At 45.4% G+C, this 22,166-nt stretch overlaps 1 pseudogene; it reads right to left on the bottom strand.

Moving 5' to 3' along the window:
- Positions 1-770: 770 nt before the first annotated feature.
- LOC124027637 lies at positions 771-21,976 on the bottom strand (annotated as a pseudogene).
- Between the last annotated feature and the right edge of the window lie 190 nt (positions 21,977-22,166).

The raw sequence follows: 22,166 nt of genomic DNA, 5'->3' as shown, positions 1-22,166 counted from the left end.
CATTTGCAACTATTTCTAAAAACATGTTTTCACTGTCACTGTGTGTAGACAGGTAAACACTTTATTTTAAATCTATTTTGAATTCAGGCTGTAACAACAAAATGTGGAATAAGTGGAGGGGTATGAATACCTTCTGAAGACTCTGTATCTGGCTGTGACCTCCCTCTCCCCTCTCTGACAGGAAATCATGTGAATATTTCAGACGGTTCCGGGCAGTTCTATATCCAACAGACAAAGCACTGGTCTATAGACATTGTGTGCCAGAAATAATACGCTGAGGCAAAGCTAGACGAGCAGACAGACAGTGGTGACATCAGGTCAGTGTGAAATGTAAACAACAGTTTAAAGAAAGCTACAAGTGGTTGTTGGATGGGAGGGAGGTGAGGCAGCGTAGCAGAATAGAGATGAGAGGTCAGACTCTGTGTGTGTGTGTGTGTGTGTGTGTGTGTGTGTGTGTGTGTGTGTGTGTGTGTGTGTGTGTGTGTGTGTGTGTGTGTGTGTGTGTGTGTGTGTGTGTGTGTGTGTGTGTGTGTGTGTGTGTGTGTGTGTGTGTGTGTGTGTGTTGCACGGTATACAAAAAGGTCCATAATTTGATTCTAAAAAGCGGTTCAGTACTCCTTTAGAGGATCGAGTCTGTATCGGCGATGGGATGGATGGGCATTTGAAATCATTTCACTATTCGAACAACATCATGAAATCTTTTCAGATATCCGGGTTCGTGGAAGTACATGCAAACAAAATACAACTGTTTAACCTTGGGAACTGGCTTGCTATGCTGCCGCGAGACTTGGGAACTGACTTGCCATGCAGCCGCGAGACTTGGGAACTGGCTTGCCATGCAGCCGCGAGACTTGGGAACTGGCTTGCCATGCAGCCGCGAGACTTGGGAACTGGCTTGCCATGCAGCCGCGAGACTTGGGAACTGGCTTGCCATGCAGCCGCGAGACTTGGGAACTGGCTTGCCATGCAGCCGCGAGACTTGGGAACTGGCTTGCCATGCAGCCGCGAGACTTGGGAACTGGCTTGCCATGCAGCCGCGAGACTTGGGAACTGGCTTGCCATGCAGCCGCGAGACTTGGGAACTGGCTTGCCATGCAGCCGCGAGACTTGGGAACTGGCTTGCCATGCAGCCGCGAGACTTGGGTGGCGCTTGCTTGCCATGCAGCCGCGAGACTTGGGTGGCGCTTGCTTGCCATGCAGCCGCGAGACTTGGGAACTGGCTTGCCATGCAGCCGCGAGACTTGGGAACTGGCTTGCCATGCAGCCGCGAGACTTGGGTGGCGCTTGCTTGCAGCAGTGAGATTGGCAGGGGCCTGAGAGCCTTAGACAGGAGGAAGAAAGAGAGAGAAGCTACCGATTGGTCCATCAATAAGAACAAACGTCTGAAGCCCATTTAGGCCATTACGGTATGTATTAATGGGTTCACAGAGAAGACTACTACTGTATGTATTAATGGGTTCACAGAGAAGACTACTACTGTATGTATTAATGGGTTCACAGAGAAGACTACTACTGTATGTATTAATGGGTTTACAGAGAAGACTACTACTGTATGTATTAATGGGTTCACAGAGAAGACTACTACTGTATGTATTTATGGGTTCACAGAGAAGACTACTACTGTATGTATTAATGGGTTCACAGAGAAGACTACTACTATATGTATTAATGGGTTTACAGAGAAGACTACTACTGTATGTATTAATGGGTTCACAGAGAAGACTACTACTATATGTATTAATGGGTTTACAGAGAAGACTACTACTGTATGTATTTATGGGTTCACAGAGAAGACTACTACTGTATGTATTAATGGGTTTACAGAGAAGACTACTACTGTATGTATTAATGGGTTCACAGAGAAGACTACTGTATGTATTAATGGGTTCACAGAGAAGACTACTACTGTATGTATTAATGGGTTCACAGAGAAGACTACTACGGTATGTATTTATGGGTTCACAGAGAAGACTACTACTGTATGTATTAATGGGTTCACAGAGAAGACTACTACTGTATGTATTAATGGGTTCACAGAGAAGACTACTACTGTATGTATTAATGGGTTTACAGAGAAGACTACTACTGTATGTATTAATGGGTTCACAGAGAAGACTACTACTGTATGTATTAATGGGTTCACAGAGAAGACTACTACTGTATGTATTAATGGGTTCACAGAGAAGACTACTACTGTATGTATTAATGGGTTTACAGAGAAGACTACTACTGTATGTATTAATGGGTTCACAGAGAAGACTACTACTGTATGTATTAATGGGTTCACAGAGAAGACTACTACTGTATGTATTAATGGGTTCACAGAAGACTACTACTGTATGTATTAATGGGTTCACAGAGAAGACTACTACTGTATGTATTAATGGGTTCACAGAGAAGACTACTACTGTATGTATTAATGGGTTCACAGAGAAGACTACTACTGTATGTATTAATGGGTTCACAGAGAAGACTACTACTGTATGTATTAATGGGTTTACAGAGAAGACTACTACTGTATGTATTAATGGGTTCACAGAGAAGACTACTACTGTATGTATTAATGGGTTCACAGAGAAGACTACTACTGTATGTATTAATGGGTTCACAGAGAAGACTACTACTGTATGTATTAATGGGTTCACAGAGAAGACTACTACTGTATGTATTAATGGGTTCACAGCAGAAAGACTACTACGGTATGTATTAATGGGTTCACAGAGAAGACTACTACTGTATGTATTAATGGGTTCACAGCAGAAAGACCACATTCAAAGTGTGTTGTCAGTATATCCTTGTGTAGTAATGTTCCATACATCATTTCATTTAGACAAAGCCTTTTCACTGTTAAAATAAGCATGAGATTATTTTTCTTTAAAAAAATATATATATACTCACACAAGTATTTGAATACTAACGTCCGTTTGGATATTTGAATACTGTATGAACCGTGCCCATCCCTAATCAGCCCCTTTATAGTAGGATGAGCCTTGTCCACTTCCTAATTCACTGCTACAGCTGTCTGGCCTGCATTAGCTCCCCTCTCATGCTGCACACAAGTTAACACACTTAAATAACACAACACTGCATGTGGAAATGTTGAACTTTTCACAAAACAAAGTCCTTTATCTCCCTCACCCCCACCACTTGTATGGATTCCACAGCCACAAAGTCAGATTCCACAGCCACAAAGTCAGATTCCACAGCCACAAAGTCAGATTCCACAGCCACAAAGTCAGATTCCACAGCCACAAAGTCAGATTCCACAGCCACAAAGTCAGATTCCACAGCCACAAAGTCAGATTCCACAGCCACAAAGTCAGATTCCACAGCCACAAAGTCAGATTCCACAGCCACAAAGTTAGATTCCACAGCCACAAAGTCAGATTCTTTCATTACTTTCTTAAAGAGACAGTGCACACATTTATTTTAAAAAAAAGAAGCTGCTTGAATTGAATTGATTGCTTTTTCTACGCTCCTGCTCTCCCTCTGCAAACTAGATGTTTGCTCCCTGCAGTGGCTCCGAGGTGTCAAGTGGATGGGCTCACTTCATTAGTTACTGTGTCCACAGAGAGGAAGCTTTCCTCCTCACACCGACACTACAGACACGACAGAGAGTCTAGCAGGAGTGGGAACTATGGACGGGATTCTTCAATTAAGTGTTTGTCATTTAACAAGAAACATCTTAGTTAGATGTAAAATTGTGAGAGTAAGACCTGAGGCAGTATTACTGGCTGTTGTTGCTACGGTGTCTCCAGAGGGCAAACAGAACAGAGAGGGTGACTGTGAGACTAAGACCTGAGGCAGTATTACTGGCTGTTGTTGCTACGGCGTCTCCAGAGGGGCAAACAGAACAGAGAGGGTGACTGTGAGAGTAAGACCTGAGGCAGTGTTACTGGCTGTTGTTGCTACGGCGTCTCCAGAGGGGCAAACAGAACAGAGAGGGTGACTGTGAGACTAAGACCTGAGGCAGTATTACTGGCTGTTGTTGCTACGGTGTCTCCAGAGGGGCAAACAGAACAGAGAGGGTGACTGTGAGACTAAGACCTGAGGCAGTGTTACTGGCTGTTGTTGCTACGGTGTCTCCAGAGGGGCAAACAGAACAGAGAGGGTGACTGTGAGACTAAGACCTGAGGCAGTGTTACTGGCTGTTGTTGCTACGGCGTCTCCAGAGGGGCAAACAGAACAGAGAGGGTGACTGTGAGACTAAGACCTGAGGCAGTGTTACTGTAGCAACAACAGCCAGTGTCTCCAGAGGGGCAAACAGAACAGAGAGGGTGACTGTGAGAGTAAGACCTGAGGCAGTGTTACTGGCTGTTGTTGCTACGGCGTCTCGAGAGGGGCAAACCGTAATATTGCCACTATCTGTTTTTTCAGGGCGGCAGAACAGAGAGGGTGACCGTGATAGGGCGGCAGAACAGAGAGGGTGACCGTGATAGGGCGGCAGAACAGAGAGGGTGACCGTGATAGGGCGGCAGAACAGAGAGGGTGACCGTGATAGGGCGGCAGAACAGAGAGGGTGACCGTGATAGGGCGGCAGAACAGAGAGGGTGACCGTGATAGGGCGGCAGAACAGAGAGGGTGACCGTGATAGGGCGGCAGAACAGAGAGGGTGACCGTGATAGGGCGGCAGAACAGAGAGGGTGACTGGAAGACAGATCAACAGCCTACCAGTAGTTCTGTGAGAGAGAGAGAGACATAAGGGGAGAAAAAGGCTTGTTTCCAATACTACTTTGGTGCCTGTAATTGATAATGGTGATATCTTGTACTTTATGCCTGTGGTGTCATTACATATGAGATTCATTACGAACTCCAAAGCTCTCACACATCACCTTCTACATGGGAGTGGCCTTCCGTACCTCCTCAGAGGTTAAATCCTTGGTATCTTTTTATTTAAGGCCATATTGAGACAGCTCCCATTTTACTAGTGTAACTAAACAACAATATAAAAACACAACATGTAAAGTGTTGGTCCTATGTGTCATGAGCTGAAATAAAAGATCCCAGAAATGCTCCATTCTCACAAAAACCTTATTCCTCTCAAATTCTGTGCACAAATGTGTTTATATCTCTGTTAGTGAGCATTTCTCCTTTGCCAAGATAATACATCTACCTGACAGGTGTGGCATATCAAGAAGCTGATTAAATATCATGATCATTACACAGGTGCACCTTGTGCTGGAGACAATAAAAGGCCATTCTAAAATGTGCAGTTTTGTCACAAAACACAATGCCACAAATGTCTCAAGTTGAGGGAGCGTTGCAATTGGCATGCTAACTGCAGGAATGTCCACCAGAGCTGTTGTCAGAAAATGTCATGTTAATTTCTCAACCATAAGGCAGTACAGTACATCCAACTGATCACACAACCACAGACCATGTGACCACGCCAGCCCAGGACCTTCTCATCTGGCCTCACAACCACAGACCATGTGACCACACCAGCCCAGGACCTTCTCATCTGGCCTCACAACCACAGACCATGTGACCACGCCAGCCCAGGACCTTCTCATCTAATTCACCTGAGACCAGCCACCCGGACTGCTAATGAAACTCTGGGTTTGCACAACTGAAATACTTCTGCACAAACTGTCAGAAACGTCTCAGGGAAGCTCATCTGCGTGCTCGTCGTCCTCACCAGGATCTTAACCTGACTGCAGTTTGGCATCGTAACTAGTGACGCACCGATAAAACTCTTTGGCCGATATAGAGTTCTTACTTGCCAAAAGAAAACCCGATACCGATACCCGATATAAAAAAATAAAGGGGGCTTTGTAAGCATTCTAGTACAGTTAAATAGTTAACACACACAGCTGTCTAAGGCACTGCATCTTAGTGCAAGAGGCGTCACTACAGTCCCTGGTTCGAATCCAGGCGGTATCACATCCGGCCGTGATTGGGAGTCCCATAGGGCGGCGCACAATTGGCCCAGCGTCATCCGGGCCGTCATTGTAAATACGAATTTGTTCTTAATGGACTTGCCTAGTTAAATAAAAGGACACACACACACACACACACACACCTAAAAGTTATTTTGTTGGCATTTACGTTTGTCACTCACTTGCTGTGCCGTTTCGTTTGTTCAGTCGTTCCATTCTCAATAGAATCTACATTGCATTGCATTTGATCAGTGTACATTGTCCACCAGACAAATTAAAACGTATCACCTGTGCTGATATGACTGTTCTGTTGACCCACTCGGCCCATACAGACTGAGGTAAAAACAAAGCTATTCAGTTCTCTGCTTGGAACAAACTTCCAAAAGGTCCTGAAATGACAGGATCCCTTTCAATAAGATTAAACAATATGATAGAAAATTAAGTTGGGGGCTGTCAATGTTTTGACCTCTAGTTGCACCACACTTTCCCAAACCATTGTCCTGTTAAATGTTTTCTGTGTTGCAAATGTGTCTTAAATTGCTGCTATTCTGTCTTTATTAGAATCTCAAATGATACTAATCAAATAACGGTTAGATTTGATCGATAGAGAGGGGGAAGGGGGGAACCACCTGTTCCAATCGATCGATCAAATTTATTTGCATTGTATTTTTCCCATATACACACACCCTATGTATTTTAATAAAATCACCTGCAAGCATTGAGCTTGTCTGATGCTTTAAGATGATGGTTTGATGAAATAAGATAAATGCCTCAAGAGGGTGCCAGAGATCTAGATAGAGACATTTAAAATAAATATATATTAAACTTTACCTGACCCAACTAGTCTCCTCCCGCTCCTGCTGGAATTTGCATATTCTGCCATTACTCGCCTGAAGTTGCCGGTAATCGGCTACACGAGGAGTAGGCAACCTTTCATGTTGAACGCCAATTTATCTTACCATTTCTACCGATCAGTGGCCAGTTATGGTTTGTGAAACATGTATTTAAATTATAATAACGTCTTCATATATTAAAATCACTGTCATGTGGTTAATCAAAATTCGATGGATTACTGCAACTCGCTGTTGGCTGGGCTCCCTGCCTGTGCCATTAAACCCCTTCAACTCATCCAGAACGCCGCAGCCCGTCTGGTGTTCAACCTTCCCAAGTTCTCTCACGTCACCCCGCTCCTCCGCTCTCTCCACTGGCTTCCAGTTGAAGCTCGCATCCGCTACAAGACCATGATGCTTGCCTACGGAGCTGTGAGGGGAACGGCACCTCAGTACCTCCAGGCTCTGATCAGGCCCTACACCCAAACAAGGGCACTGCGTTCATCCACCTCTGGCCTGCTCGCCTCCCTACCACTGAGGAAGTACAGTTCCCGCTCAGCCCAGTCAAAACTGTTCGCTGCTCTGGCCCCCAATGGTGGAACAAACTCCCTCACGACGCCAGGACAGCGGAGTCAATCACCACCTTCCGGAGACACCTGAAACCCCACCTCTTTAAGGAATACCTAGGATAGGATAAGTAATCCCTCTCACCCCCTTTAAGATTTAGATGCACTATTGTAAAGTGACTGTTCCACTGGATGTCATAAGGTGAATGCACCAATTTGTAAGTTGCTCTGGATAAGAGCGTCTGCTAAATGACTTCAATGTAAATGTAATTGTATCAACTATGAACTTGGGTCCGGCGGCCCGAAGCTTGTGTTAGCGAACTTGCAACATGTATAAAATATTCTGGGCCCTCAGAGTTTCCGGTGGACCCAAGACGCAGCGATCAGGCCGGTTCCACCAACCTACCACAATACTATCCTGGTGGACCCGAGACGCAGCGATCAGGCCGGTTCCACCAACCTACCACAATACTATCCTGGTGGACCCAAGACGCAGCGATCAGGCCGGTTCCACCAACCTACCACAATACTATCCTGGTGGACCCAAGACGCAGCGATCAGGCCGGTTCCACCAACCTACCACAATACTATCCTGGTGGACCCAAGACGCAGCGATCAGGCCGGTTCCACCAACCTACCACAATACTATCCTGGTGGACCCAAGACGCAGCGATCAGGCCGGTTCCACCAACCTACCACAATACTATCCTGGTGGACCCAAGACGCAGCGATCAGGCCGGTTCCACCAACCTACCACAATACTATCCTGGTGGACCCAAGACGCAGCGATCAGGCCGGTTCCACCAACCTACCACAACACTATCCTGGTGGACCCGAGATGCAGCGATCAGGCCGGTTCCACCAACCTACCACAATACTATCCTGGCGGACCCAAGACGCAGCGATCAGGCAGGTTCCACCAACCTACCACAATACTATCCTGGTGGACCCGAGACGCAGTGTTGCCTCAGTGAACGGTCCTTGCTATCCAGGATCTTTGGGACGACCCTACACCAATTGAAATTGACATTTAAAATGGTTAAGGTTAGGTAAAGGTTCAGGTTTAGGATGGTGACGTCCCAAGGATCCCAGATAGCACTAAACGTGTGACGACCCTCCCACTCTGTCTGCCGTATTCTGTCTTTGTTCTTGTTTTCTTATTAGGATGCCGGTGGGCGGAGTTGAGAGGGTCGTCAGCTACATGGGAAACACCTGGGCCAGGTGTCTCCCAGGATAAATAGACCTCTTCAACATTCATGGAGGAGACTCTCTCCATGCAGACACCTGTTGTAGATTGTGGTGTGGTTCTTGGTGGCCTTTTGTTTGTTTGCTTTGGCACCTTTCAACACCCTGCATTATCACATTCATGCATGCAAAACACTCACTTACACTACGGACTACTGATTACACACACCATTGGATATTTTCCTTAGTTGCTTTAGTTAATAAATATATCTTTTGTTACTCCTTATCTCCACGTTGTCTCCCTTTGTTACGGGCTTTGAGCCGGTTCGTGACAAGTGGGGGCTCATCCGGGATCTTTGAACTATTGGTTTGGGAGACCGTGGAGGTACGTGTTTGGTTTGAATAGTGTTTGAGTGTGATCGGCCCAGTATTGGTTGCCTTTGTTGTTTGGTTTGTGTGCTGCGTTGGAGAGAGTATAATGGTTAGTTTCCAGGCCCTGCCTAGCCTGAACTCTTGTTCTACTTTCTGTTGGGACGTCAGTCTGAAGTGAGTAATCTGCTGTGTACCTCGGTGGGAGATTTGGGTAGGGTAGTGGAACTTGCTACCCGGAGCTATAGCCTTTTTCCCCTGATAGGTTTAGCGACGTGTTTCATTTTTTGGAATATGTTGGGCATGGTTAATGTTTGTTATTTTTGTGTGGTGTCTGTGGACTGAGCAGTTGTCTCGGGGCACATCCGTGGCTTGGTGGAATTTGCCAGCATGCTGGGGAGTTCTATTTCCTTGCCAGCGGGCTACAGTGCGTAAATTCCCACCGCAAATCTGCACGAAGACTAGGGTTGAGTTATTGTAGGTTTTGGGGAAGCTCCATATCTCATCTCTCTTCTGTGGTGCTCAGGGTGATTGTCAATTCTCGGGTTGTGTTCTGGTGTGCTCAGCAGAAGGGAAGAGCGAGAATTGTTTTTTGTGTGATTATGGCGTCTTATGTAGATAAGTTCATTCGCTCTCCATCAGAGGAATTGTTAGATTTAGGTACTAAAGAACAGCTGTTGAAGGTCGCGGAACACTACAAGGTTGAGATTAGTGATAAACGTCTAAAGAATTCTATTAGGTTGATATTGAAAGCCAATCTGATGGAGAGTGGTATTCTTGAAGTTACCACCGGGCCAGCCTCTGCTGAGGATTTGTTGTCTCCCCATAACGTTACAATGGCCATTCCATCGGTTAGTCCTAGTAGCCTTCTTTTTGAACAGCAGAAAGAACTGCTTTTGTTACAGCTAGAGCATGATCGTGAGAAGCTAGAGCATGATCGTGAGAAGCTAGAGCATGATCGTGTGAAATATGAAAAGGAATTGGCATTTAAACAAGATATGGAGCGTGCTAAAATCAAGTTGCAACAAGAACGTATAGAGTTGGTTAGGGAAGGAAAGATCTCAGGGGAGAGTTTGTTTTGGGAAGGTGACCCAGATTTACCTAGGGGTAGTTCCGCTTTTGGTCGTGCCCCAGAGACATTTGATATTGTTGGGAACTTGCGGTTATTGCCTCGGTTTAATGAAAGGGACCCCGAGACATTCTTTTCGTTGTTTGAGCGGGTTGCTGACGCTAGGAGTTGGCCTGATTCTGACCGCACTTTAATGTTGCAGTGTGTGCTGACTGGTAAAGCGCAGGAAGCATATTCAGCTCTTAGTGTACACGACAGTGCCAGTTATGATAAAGTTAAAACAGCTGTGTTACAGATTTATGAATTGGTCCCTGAGGCTTACCGCCAACGATTTAGAACTTTAAAAAGGGACGATAACCAGACTCATGTTGAGTTTGCGCGACAGTTATCTTTACAGTTTAATCGCTGGTGTTCTGCCTCTGCAGTTGTGACTTTCAAGGGCTGTGTGATCTGATTATGTTAGAGCAATTTAAGGACACAATTCCTGATCGTATTGCCACTTATATTAATGAACAGAAAGTAAAGAATGTTGCTGAAGCTGCGGTTTTGGCGGACGAGTATGTGTTGACTCACAAAAGTGTCTTTGCAAAACCCCGTATTCGGAAAGAGTGGGGGTGTTCGGATAGATTTGGGCTTCGCTCACCGAGATACTTTGATTCTCGGGCAGAGTTCTATTCAACTAGGGTTGAACCTGACTCCCATGGTAAGGCTGACTTTGGGCAGGAGTGTCACTACTGTCAAGGTTCAGGTCATTGGAAAAACGAATGTCCACTTCTCAGGTCAAAGGGTGCTTACGCTAAATCTAAGCCTGCTGCGTTAGCTGCACCTGTTCCACATCAGTTCATTCTTGACTCATTTCCTCAGGCCCAGGAGAATGTGAAAGTCCATATTGATCCAGACTATTTACCTTTCATTACAGAAGGTTTTGTGTCTATGTTAGGAAGTAAAGACCTAGTGCCAGTGAAGATCCTGAGAGACACAGGTGCCTCTGAATCATTTGTGTTGGAGTCTGTGTTACCCTTTTCTGCTGAGACTGATTCGGGGAATAGTGTTCTAATTAGGGGAATAGGTTTGAACACTCTGTCAGTTCCATTGCATAAACTGATGTTGGATTGTGGGCTGGTGAAGGGTGAAGTTGTTGTGGGGGTGCGTCCTTCATTGCCTATTGAGGGTATCGACGTTATCCTTGGGAATAACTTAGCAGGTGAGCGGGTATGGCCAGTTGTGTTTCCATCTCTAGTGGTTTCCACTAAGCCGTCATTTGTTGGGATTCCTGATGAGAGTGTACAGAGTTTCCCAGAGGTGTTCTCTGCGTGTGCAGTGACACGTTCTATGAGCCGTGGCGAACTAGTCACTGCGCCGACTAATGATAATAATACAAAGTATGTCACTGTTTTCCCTGTTATCCCGTTATCTGTAACCCGCTCAGATCTAATCAATGCTCAACGGGATGACCCCACGTTGGAAGAGTTGCGTGATCAAATTGTGCCTATAGAACAGTTGGGAGATGTCGCCCATGGCTATTTTCTCCAAGAGGATGTCCTGATGAGAAAGTGGGTGTCTCATGATAGTGTTTTTCTGGGGAGGCAATTAGTCAGGTTGTTGTACCAGTTAAGCTTCGTGAGTTGGTGTTGGAAACTTCTCACAGTGACGTTGCTGGACATATGGGGGTGAGGAAAACCTACAATCGCATATTAAGACATTTCTTTTGGCCTAGATTAAAGAGGGATGTTTCTGATTTTATCAAAACTTGTCACACCTGTCAATTAACTGGTAAGCCTAATCAAGCTATTAAACCAGTACCATTGTTTCCTATTCCTGTACTCAGCCAACCTTTTGAGTATCTAATTATTGACTGTGTGGGTCCTCTGCCTCATTCTAAAAAGGGTAGCAGTTACCTGTTCACTGTGATGTGTCAGACCACTAGGTTTCCTGCTGCCTATCCTCTCCGATCTATCACGACTAAATCGGTGTTAAAAGCTTTGACTCAGTTTCTCTCATTGTTTGGAATCCCTAAGGTCATTCAGAGTGATCAAGGATCTAATTTTACCTCTAATCTGTTTGGTCAGGTTCTTCAACAGCTTCATATTAAACACAATGTGTCTAGCGCCTATCACGCGCAAAGTCAAGGAGCACTGGAACGTTTCCATCAAACACTTAAGTCTTTGTTGAGAGCTTATTGTACTGAGATGGATAAGGATTGGGAGGAGGGGTTGCCTTGGTTACTGTTAGCCGCTAGGGAAGTTTCACAGGAGAGCACAGGTTTCAGTCCAAATGACCTTGTGTTTGGACATAGGGTGCGTGGACTTTTATCTGTTCTCCAGGATGACTGGAAGTCTCCCGAGCCTCCTCAGTCCCTGTGTTCGTATGTGTGTGATTTCCGGCGACGGCTGTATGCCGCTGGTGAAATGGCTAAAGAGAAGTTATCATCTTCACAGGATAGGATGAAGGGCATATTTGATCGCCGAACTGAGCCTCGTCACTTTAGTCCAGGTGACCAGGTTCTTGCTCTGCTGCCAATTGTTGGTTCTCCTTTTCAAGCCAAGTTTCAAGGTCCATATACAGTGGTGCGCCAGTACACTGAGCAAAATTATCTAGTTGCCACTCCAGAACGGAGGAAAGCACACCAGCTGTGCCATGTAAATCTGTTAAAACCCTATTATGCACGTTCCTCTGAGACTGAACAGTGGGATTCTACAGAGGACGGTAAACCTGTTCTTTTGGCTGATACCGTTGTTTCCTTGGGTTCTTGTCGTGCTAGATCTGTGCATGAGGAGGAAGATGTTCCTGGTCCTGACGATTGTATATTGCAGGGTAGATTGAAAAATTCAGAAACACTGGATATTTTAGACAGTCTTCTCACTCACCTACCTGTTGATGAGCGGAAAGAGATGGTTGGTCTGATTCAGAGATTTCCAGGTTTATTTTCTGATACACCTACACGTACAAACTTAATAGAACATGATATTGACATTGGAGGTGCTGACCCCATTCGTCAGCGGTTCTATAGAGTTTCTTCAGAGAAACTACGTTGTCTGGATGCTGAGGTCAAGTACATGCTGGAGAGTAAGATAGCAGAGCCTTCTTTCTCCAGTTGGGCTTCTCCCTGTATCTTGGTCAGTAAACCGGATGGAACAAACCGTTTTTGTACGGACTACCGTAAGGTAAACAGTGTCACAAAGCCAGATTCATTTCCTCTTCCTCGGATGGAGGACTGTGTTGATCAAGTCGGTGCAGCTAAGTTTGTGAGCAAATTTGACCTGTTAAAAGGCTATTGGCAGGTGCCACTGACGAGTAGGGCACGTGAAATCTCTGCCTTTATTACACCCTTTGGTCTGTACTCGTATTCAGTTATGAGTTTCGGTCTGCGCAATGCACCTGCCACTTTTCAGCGACTTATGAACAGGGTTGTCGCCGGTCTGACCGGGTGCGCTGTTTATTTGGACGATGTAGTGATCTATGCAGATACTTGGGAAGAACATCTGTCCCGTATTCAAGCCTTGTTTGAACGTCTGGCTGCAGGTCGCCTCACAATCAATCTGGCAAAATGTGAGTTTGCTCAGGCGACCGTTACATACCTTGGAAAAGTGGTTGGGCAGGGTGAAGTGCGTCCTGTTCGGGCTAAAGTGGTGGCTATTGATGCTTTTCCACCACCAACTACTAAAAAGGAACTGATGCGTTTCTTGGGCATGATTGGTTATTACCGTAGTTTTTGTAATAACTTCTCTACTGTGGTCGCTCCTTGACAGATATGCTGAAAGCTAAGGCTGTTTACGTTTGGTCTACTCGTTGTCAACACGCTTTTGAAGATTCAAAGAGGTTGCTTACCTCAACTCCAGTGCTGGCTGCTCCTCGCATGGATTTGTCATTTACCTTGCAGGTGGATGCTAGTCATGTGGGGGCAGGTGCAGTTTTGCTGCAAGCAGATGTGTCTGGGATTGAGAAGCCTGTTAGTTTCTTTTCTAAAAAGTTTAACGATTATCAGTTGAACTATTCGGTTATTGAAAAGGAAGCGCTAGCACTCATTTGGGCGCTACAACACTTCGAAGTGTATGTCGGGTCGGGGGTAGTACCTATTGTGGTCTACACCGACCATAACCCCCTCACTTTTTTGAGGTCCATGATGTGTCCAAACCAGAGGATAATAATATAATGCGATGGTGTTTATTTTTACAATCATTCCATCTCGATGTGAGGCACATCCGGGGGACTGAAAACGTGATTGCTGATGCGCTCTCTCGTGCGCCCTGTTCCTAATGTTTACGTGACTAACCATTGTTTCGTATTGTCATGTTCTCTCTGTCCTGTCTGCTCCCTCCTGGTCTTGTTTTCTTTCCTCTTAAATGTTGCTTCCTGTGCGAAGGTTGCTGAGGTCTGGGGAGGAGGTTGGCTGGGGCAAATTGTAAGTGTGAACACGTAAACCCTCATCAATTTGGGGCACAGAGGCCTGTGTCAATTTGGGGCGCAGAGGCCTGTGTCAATTTGGGGCGCAGAGGCCTGTGTCAATTTGGGGCGCAGAGGCCTGTGTCAATTTGGGGCGCAGAGGCCTGTGTCAATTTGGGGCGCAGAGGCCTGTGTCAATTTGGGACGCAGAGGCCTGTGTCAATTTGGGACAGAGGCCTGTGTCAATTTGGGACGCAGAGGCCTGTGTCAATTTGGGACGCAGAGGCCTGTGTCAATTTGGGACGCAGAGGCCTGTGTCAATTTGGGACGCGGGAGGCTGGTATGTTGTTCCGGGGTCCTTGTTGGTCCCCGGTTTTATGGGGGAATGTGACGACCCTCCCACTCTGTCTGCCGTATTCTGTCTTTGTTCTTGTTTTCTTATTAGGATGCCGGTGGGCGGAGTTGAGAGGGTCGTCAGCTACATGGGAAACACCTGGGCCAGGTGTCTCCCAGGATAAATAGACCTCTTCAACATTCATGGAGGAGACTCTCTCCATGCAGACACCTGTTGTAGATTGTGGTGTGGTTCTTGGTGGCCTTTTGTTTGTTTGCTTTGGCACCTTTCAACACCCTGCATTATCACATTCATGCATGCAAAACACTCACTTACACTACGGACTACTGATTACACACACCATTGGATATTTTCCTTAGTTGCTTTAGTTAATAAATATATCTTTTGTTACTCCTTATCTCCACGTTGTCTCCCTTTGTTACGGGCTTTGAGCCGGTTCGTGACAATAGGCATACAGAGGCTCATTATCAGCAACCATCACTCCTGTGTTCCAATGGCACGTTGTGTTAGCTAATCCAAGTACAGAGGCTCATTATCAGCAACCATCACTCCTGTGTTCCAATGGCACGTTGTGTTAGCTAATCCAAGTACAGAGGCCCATTATCAGCAACCATCACTCCTGTGTTCCAATGGCACGTTGTGTTAGCTAATCCAAGTACAGAGGCCCATTATCAGCAACCATCACTCCTGTGTTCCAATGGCACGTTGTGTTAGCTACTCCTGTGTTCCAGTGGCACGTTGTGTTAGCTAATCCAAGTACAGAGGCCCATTATCAGCAACCATCACTCCTGTGTTCCAATGGCACGTTGTGTTAGCTAATCCAAGTACAGAGGCCCATTATCAGCAACCATCACTCCTGTGTTCCAATGGCACGTTGTGTTAGCTACTCCTGTGTTCCAGTGGCACGTTGTGTTAGCTACTCCTGTGTTCCAGTGGCACGTTGTGTTAGCTACTCCTGTGTTCCAGTGGCACGTTGTGTTAGCTACTCCTGTGTTCCAGTGGCACGTTGTGTTAGCTACTCCTGTGTTCCAGTGGCACGTTGTGTTAGCTACTCCTGTGTTCCAATGGCACGTTGTGTTAGCTACTCCTGTGTTCCAGTGGCACGTTGTGTTAGCTACTCCTGTGTTCCAGTGGCACGTTGTGTTAGCTACTCCTGTGTTCCAGTGGCACGTTGTGTTAGCTTCTCCTGTGTTCCAATGGCACGTTGTGTTAGCTACTCCTGTGTTCCAATGGCACGTTGTGTTAGCTACTCCTGTGTTCCAATGGCACGTTGTGTTAGCTACTCCTGTGTTCCAATGGCACGTTGTGTTAGCTACTCCTGTGTTCCAATGGCACGTTGTGTTAGCTACTCCTGTGTTCCAATGGCACGTTGTGTTAGCTACTCCTGTGTTCCAATGGCACGTTGTGTTAGCTACTCCTGTGTTCCAATGGCACGTTGTGTTAGCTACTCCTGTGTTCCAATGGCACGTTGTGTTAGCTTCTCCTGTGTTCCAATGGCACGTTGTGTTAGCTACTCCTGTGTTCCAATGGCACGTTGTGTTAGCTACTCCTGTGTTCCAATGGCACGTTGTGTTAGCTTACTCCTGTGTTCCAATGGCACGTTGTGTTAGCTACTCCTGTGTTCCAATGGCACGTTGTGTTAGCTACTCCTGTGTTCCAATGGCACGTTGTGTTAGCTACTCCTGTGTTCCAATGGCACGTTGTGTTAGCTACTCCTGTGTTCCAGTGGCACGTTGTGTTAGCTACTCCTGTGTTCCAATGGCACGTTGTGTTAGCTACTCCTGTGTTCCAATGGCACGTTGTGTTAGCTAATCCAAGATGATAATTTTAAAAGGATAATTGATCATTAGAAAACCCTTTTGCAATTAGTTTAGCACAGCGGAAAACTGTCTGATTAAAGAAGCAATAAAACTGTCCTTGAGACTAGTTGAGTATCTGGAGCATCAGCATTTGTGGGTTCGATTACAGGCTCAAAATTGCCAGAAACAAAGCACTTTCTTCTGAAACTCATCAGTCTATTCTTGTTCTGAAAAATGAAGGCTATTCCATGCGAGAAATTGCCAAGAAACTGAAGATATCGTACAACGCTGTGTACTACTCCCTTCACAAAACAGCGTAAACTGGCCCTAACCAGAATAGAATGTTCTCTGTTGTGTCTCGGTTTTTCCACATGGCATCTTGTAGTCTGGTATTAGATATGCCATTAGGGTACTGAAGCAGACATCCTCTACCAGTGACAATGGCTGAATATCAACTGCAATCGTTTCTGTAATCAGCTCTGTGATTTTCTCCATTATCACACTGCTGTCAGCAACAGGTTGGGTCTCACGGTGCCTCTCTCATCACTGCCCCTGTACGGTCCCTGTAGCTCAGTTCTACCTCAGCACCTACTCATTTAACATCTCATCACTGCCCCTGTACGGTCCCTGTAGCTCAGTTCCATCTCATCACCTACTCATTTAACATCTCATCACTGCCCCTGTACGGTCCCTGTAGCTCAGTTCCATCTCATCACCTACTCATTTAACATCTCATCACTGCCCCTGTACGGTCCCTGTAGCTCAGTTCCATCTCATCACCTACTCATTTAACATCTCATCACTGCCCCTGTACAGTCCCTGTAGCTCAGTCCACATCTCATCACCTACTCATTTAACATCTCAGAGTCAGCATCTCATCACTGCCCCTGTACGGTCCCTGTAGCTCAGTTCCACCTCATCACCTACTCATTTAACATCTCATCACTGCCCCTGTACGGTCCCTGTAGCTCAGTCCACATCTCATCACTGCCCCTGTACGGTCCCTGTAGCTCAGTTCCATCTCATCACTGCCCCTGTACGGTCCCTGTAGCTCAGTCCACATCTCATCACTGCCCCTGTACGGTCCCTGTAGCTCAGTCCACATCTCATCACTGCCCCTGTACGGTCCCTGTAGCTCAGTCCACATCTCATCACTGCCCCTGTACGGTCCCTGTAGCTCAGTCTACATCTCATCACTGCCCCTGTACGGTCCCTGTAGCTCAGTTCTACCTCAGCACCTACTATTTAACCTCCCAGAGTATTGTCACAACGGGCTTAGCTGCTGTCATTCCCAGAGTATTGTCACAACAGGCTTAGCTGCTGTCATTCCCAGAGTATTGTCACAACGGGCTGCTGTCATTCCCAGAGTATTGTCACAACGGGCTTAGCTGCTGTCATTCCCAGAGTATTGTCACAACGGGCTTAGCTGCTGTCATTCCCAGAGTATTGTCACAACAGGCTGCTGTCATTCCCAGAGTATTGTCACAACGGGCTTAGCTGCTGTCATTCCCAGAGTATTGTCACAACAGGCTTAGCTGCTGTCATTCCCAGAGTATTGTCACAACAGGCTTAGCTGCTGTCATTCCCAGAGTATTGTCACAACAGGCTGCTGTCATTCCCAGAGTATTGTCACAACGGGCTGCTGTCATTCCCAGAGTATTGTCACAACGGGCTTAGCTGCTGTCATTCCCAGAGTATTGTCACAACGGGCTTAGCTGCTGTCATTCCCAGAGTATTGTCACAACGGGCTGCTGTCATTCCCAGAGTATTGTCACAACGGGCTTAGCTGCTGTCATTCCCAGAGTATTGTCACAACGGGCTGCTGTCATTCCCAGAGTATTGTCACAACAGGTTTAGCTGCTGTCATTCCCAGAGTATTGTCACAACGGGCTTAGCTGCTGTCATTCCCAGAGTATTGTCACAACGGGCTGCTGTCATTCCCAGAGTATTGTCACAACGGGCTGCTGTCATTCCCAGAGTATTGTCACAACGGGCTTAGCTGCTGTCATTCCCAGAGTATTGTCACAACGGGCTTAGCTGCTGTCATTCCCAGTCTCACTCTGCCATTTTAGACGATGGCGTTCGGAGGGCATTGTATCAAATCATTTAAAAGATGCATATGTCCTCCGATTAACATTACAGCATTGTTGCATTTTATTTTTTAAATGTAACGTTTATTTAACCAGGCAAGTCAGTTACACTGACGACCTACGACCTGCATTAGGACGTTTATTTAACCAGGCAAGTCAGTTACACTGACGACCTACGACCTACGACCTGCATTAGGACGTTTATTTCCTCCTTTATGACGATCGGTGCTTGATAGTTTTGTGATAACTGCACTGTGAATTACATTTTGCTTCAATTACATCTCATTTTTCATTTATGGATTTTTCCCCGTAATTTTAAAGATCCCAATGTCTTATTAACGTTGACAGCCCTAATGGCCAGGGCCCATTTCTGCCAGGGCCCATTTCTGCCAGGGCCCATTTCTGTCACTTCATTGAGCTGACAAGCTTCAGTCTGCTCAGCACCCACCGTAGAAGCAGTAACAGTCAGCTCACTCTCCTCTCTGACTGGTGTACTGTCATTGGGCGATAGTGTTCAGGTTTGCTCGACCACGCCAAGGCAAGATATGCTTACAGCCATGTAAAGTGCACCCTCTTCAGGACAAATATAAATTATTGAGCATTTTCTCAGAAATCTTATAATCGGCTCTCATAAATCGGACGATAATATCAGCTTTCTATAAACATACACATGGCAAGTTCCTCTCAAAAACTTCCCACTTAGCATGTAGAAATAAACAAGCAACAAGCCGTTTCACTTGAGAAAATATGGAGCTCGTTGTGAACCAAACCAGCCACACTCATTGAAACAGCGGACGAGGATGGATTGAAACGCTGAGACTGTTCCTACCTTTCTGGCAGTGGTTAGAGGTCCAGCAGCGACAGTTGAAGTTGTCATTGAAGTTGGTCTTGATGCATCGACGGCTGTCCTCCATGATGCCTGGACACACGTCCCCACACTCCTTACTCTGTTTGTTCCCGCTATGAAGTTATTCAACTCAGCATCCATGATGAGAGACCAGTCGATAGAGTCCAGATAGCAGAGCTCGGGGTTCTTCTCGATCCGGATGGCTCCTCTAGTGATGTTCTGGAGGCTGTAGAGGCCGATGTCCTTCAGAGAAGTCATCTCAAAGATCACCAGGGCGTAATTGTAGAAGAGATTTCGCCCTCGGATCACCGTGAGGTTAGGGAACAGGGTGGACAGGAGTCCAGGCCCGAGACTCTGAATAAAAATTACATCAAAACTTTGTTTAAAGTGATTTTTTTTTTTTAAAGCAGCAACACACTTCTACATGAAAACAACATAAAAGAGATCAAAGAAAAAACAAGCAGGAATCATCTAAAAGATGAATAAAATAATAGTGAAATCATTGAGAGGTGGAAGCTGTGTATCTAACCCACTAACCTGAACAGCAGCAAGTAGTCAGTGATCATGGTGAGTTTGGGGAAGGAGAGCGAGCGGAACACTTCCTGGTTGAGGTTGTAGTTCTTGTCTCCTATTAGGAGGATCTGGAGGTAACCCTCGACGATCGTACAGTTCTCCAGGCGACGGAACTCACTGATGTCGTTACCGATGTCAATGCTGGGACCACAAACTGGAGAGAGAGAAAGAGAGAGAGAGAGAGAGAGAGAGAGAGAGAGAGAGAGAGAGAGAGAGAGAGAGAGAGAGAGAGAGAGAGAGAGAGAGAGACAATGGAAGAGACTTAAATGTACTTGTCAATTTCATCTAAAGCCCAATAAAAGCCTTGTAGAGAGCTAGAGAAACAGACTTAGCCTAACATAATGGTTGCTTTCATGCTATGGGATGAGGGTTTGAAATCATTTCACTACTCTAACAATATCATACATTTATCAGTTTTCCAGATATTGGAAATACATGTTTTTTTTTACATAAGAGAAGGTTACTTAAGGCAACAAATGTAAGGAGTGTGTTTGGTCGGGATGGACGTATAATGCGAACGTCTAGCAACCCAGAGGTTGGTGGTTCGAATCTCATCACAGACAACTTTACAACTACTTACTATGTTTTCACTACTTACTATGTTAGTTAACCCACTACTTACTATGTTAGTTAACCCACTACTTACTATGTTAGTCAACCCACTATGTTAGTTAACCCACTACTTACTATGTTTTCACTACTTACTATGTTAGTTAACCAACTACTTACTATGTTTTCACTACTTACTATGTTAGTTAACCCACTACTTACTATGTTTTCACTACTTACTATGTTAGTCAACCCACTACTTACTATGTTAGTTAACCCACTACTTACTATGTTTTCACTACTTACTATGTTAGTCAACCCACTACTTACTATGTTAGTTAACCCACTACTTACTATGTTAGTTAACCCACTACTTACTATGTTAGTTAACCCACTATGTTAGTTAACCCACTACTTACTATGTTAGTTAACCCACTATGTTAGTTAACCCACTATGTTAGTCAACCCACTACTTACTATGTTAGTCAACCCACTACTTACTATGTTAGTTAACCCACTACTTACTATGTTAGTCAACCCACTACTTACTATGTTAGTTAACCCACTATGTTAGTTAAACCACTACTTACTATGTTAGTTAAACCACTACTTACTATGTTAGTTAAACCACTACTTACTATGTTAGTCAACCCACTACTTACTATGTTAGTTAACCCACTATGTTAGTCAACCCACTACTTACTATGTTAGTTAACCCACTATGTTAGTTAACCCACTACTTACTATGTTAGTTAACCCACTATGTTAGTTAACCCACTATGTTAGTTAACCCACTATGTTAGTTAACCCACTACTTACTATGTTAGTTAACCCACTATGTTAGTTAGCCCACTATGTTAGTTAACCCACTATGTTAGTTAACCCACTATGTTAGTTAACCCACTATGTTAGTTAACCCTTCCCCTAACCTGACTCATAACCAGTGTTAGCCACATAGCTAACGTTAGCCACAACTCATTGGAATTCGTAACTTTAAGACATTTAAGAAAATGGATAACACATTTGTACTTTTTTTTTGCAAATGTTTAACATCATCCGAAATGTAATTCGTTTACTTCCACAAATGAATACGACACGTAACACATTATACTGAAGAGAAAGTGGGTTTTCCAGGATAATAGGACATGTGGAGAGAGCAGGTTGTCCCTGTAGGTACATTACATTCAGCTATATGGTTGTCTAAAGGTAGAACAAAGATCAACTATTAGGAGCAAAGAGGAGCATTAAGACAACCTAGCAAATATATATATATACAGTATTGCATTTATCAATTTAGTTAGGTAGTCGTTCCCTGGAAAACGGTGATGAAACCACTTACTTTCTCCATGTGCGGACCGAGGGCAGGTCGCGGAGACACACAGCAGCAGACCACAGAACAAGGTCACCGGATCCGTTTCTGTGCCAGACTTCATTCCGGTAAAACAAACTTCCTCCCCGGCGTCAGAAACAAACAACGGGAATGACCCCTAATCAATTAATGCTCCCAAATAATGGTCGCTTCTCAGGCCACACAAATAAAAGGCCGAGAACGTGGGAGCAAAGTGAACACGTCCCTGACTTGTAATTCCTAAATGTTGACTTCTCGGTACCGTCGGTGTTTTAGTACCGTCAGTATCGGTACCGTCGGCAGCCAGCCGATGCGATCTCCCGG

Source organism: Oncorhynchus gorbuscha, unplaced genomic scaffold (assembly GCF_021184085.1).
Source record: "Oncorhynchus gorbuscha isolate QuinsamMale2020 ecotype Even-year unplaced genomic scaffold, OgorEven_v1.0 Un_scaffold_3401, whole genome shotgun sequence".
NCBI lineage: Eukaryota > Metazoa > Chordata > Actinopteri > Salmoniformes > Salmonidae > Oncorhynchus > Oncorhynchus gorbuscha.
Note: the sequence above shows the minus strand (reverse complement) of the source record. Positions and strands in the feature narration are given on the sequence as shown.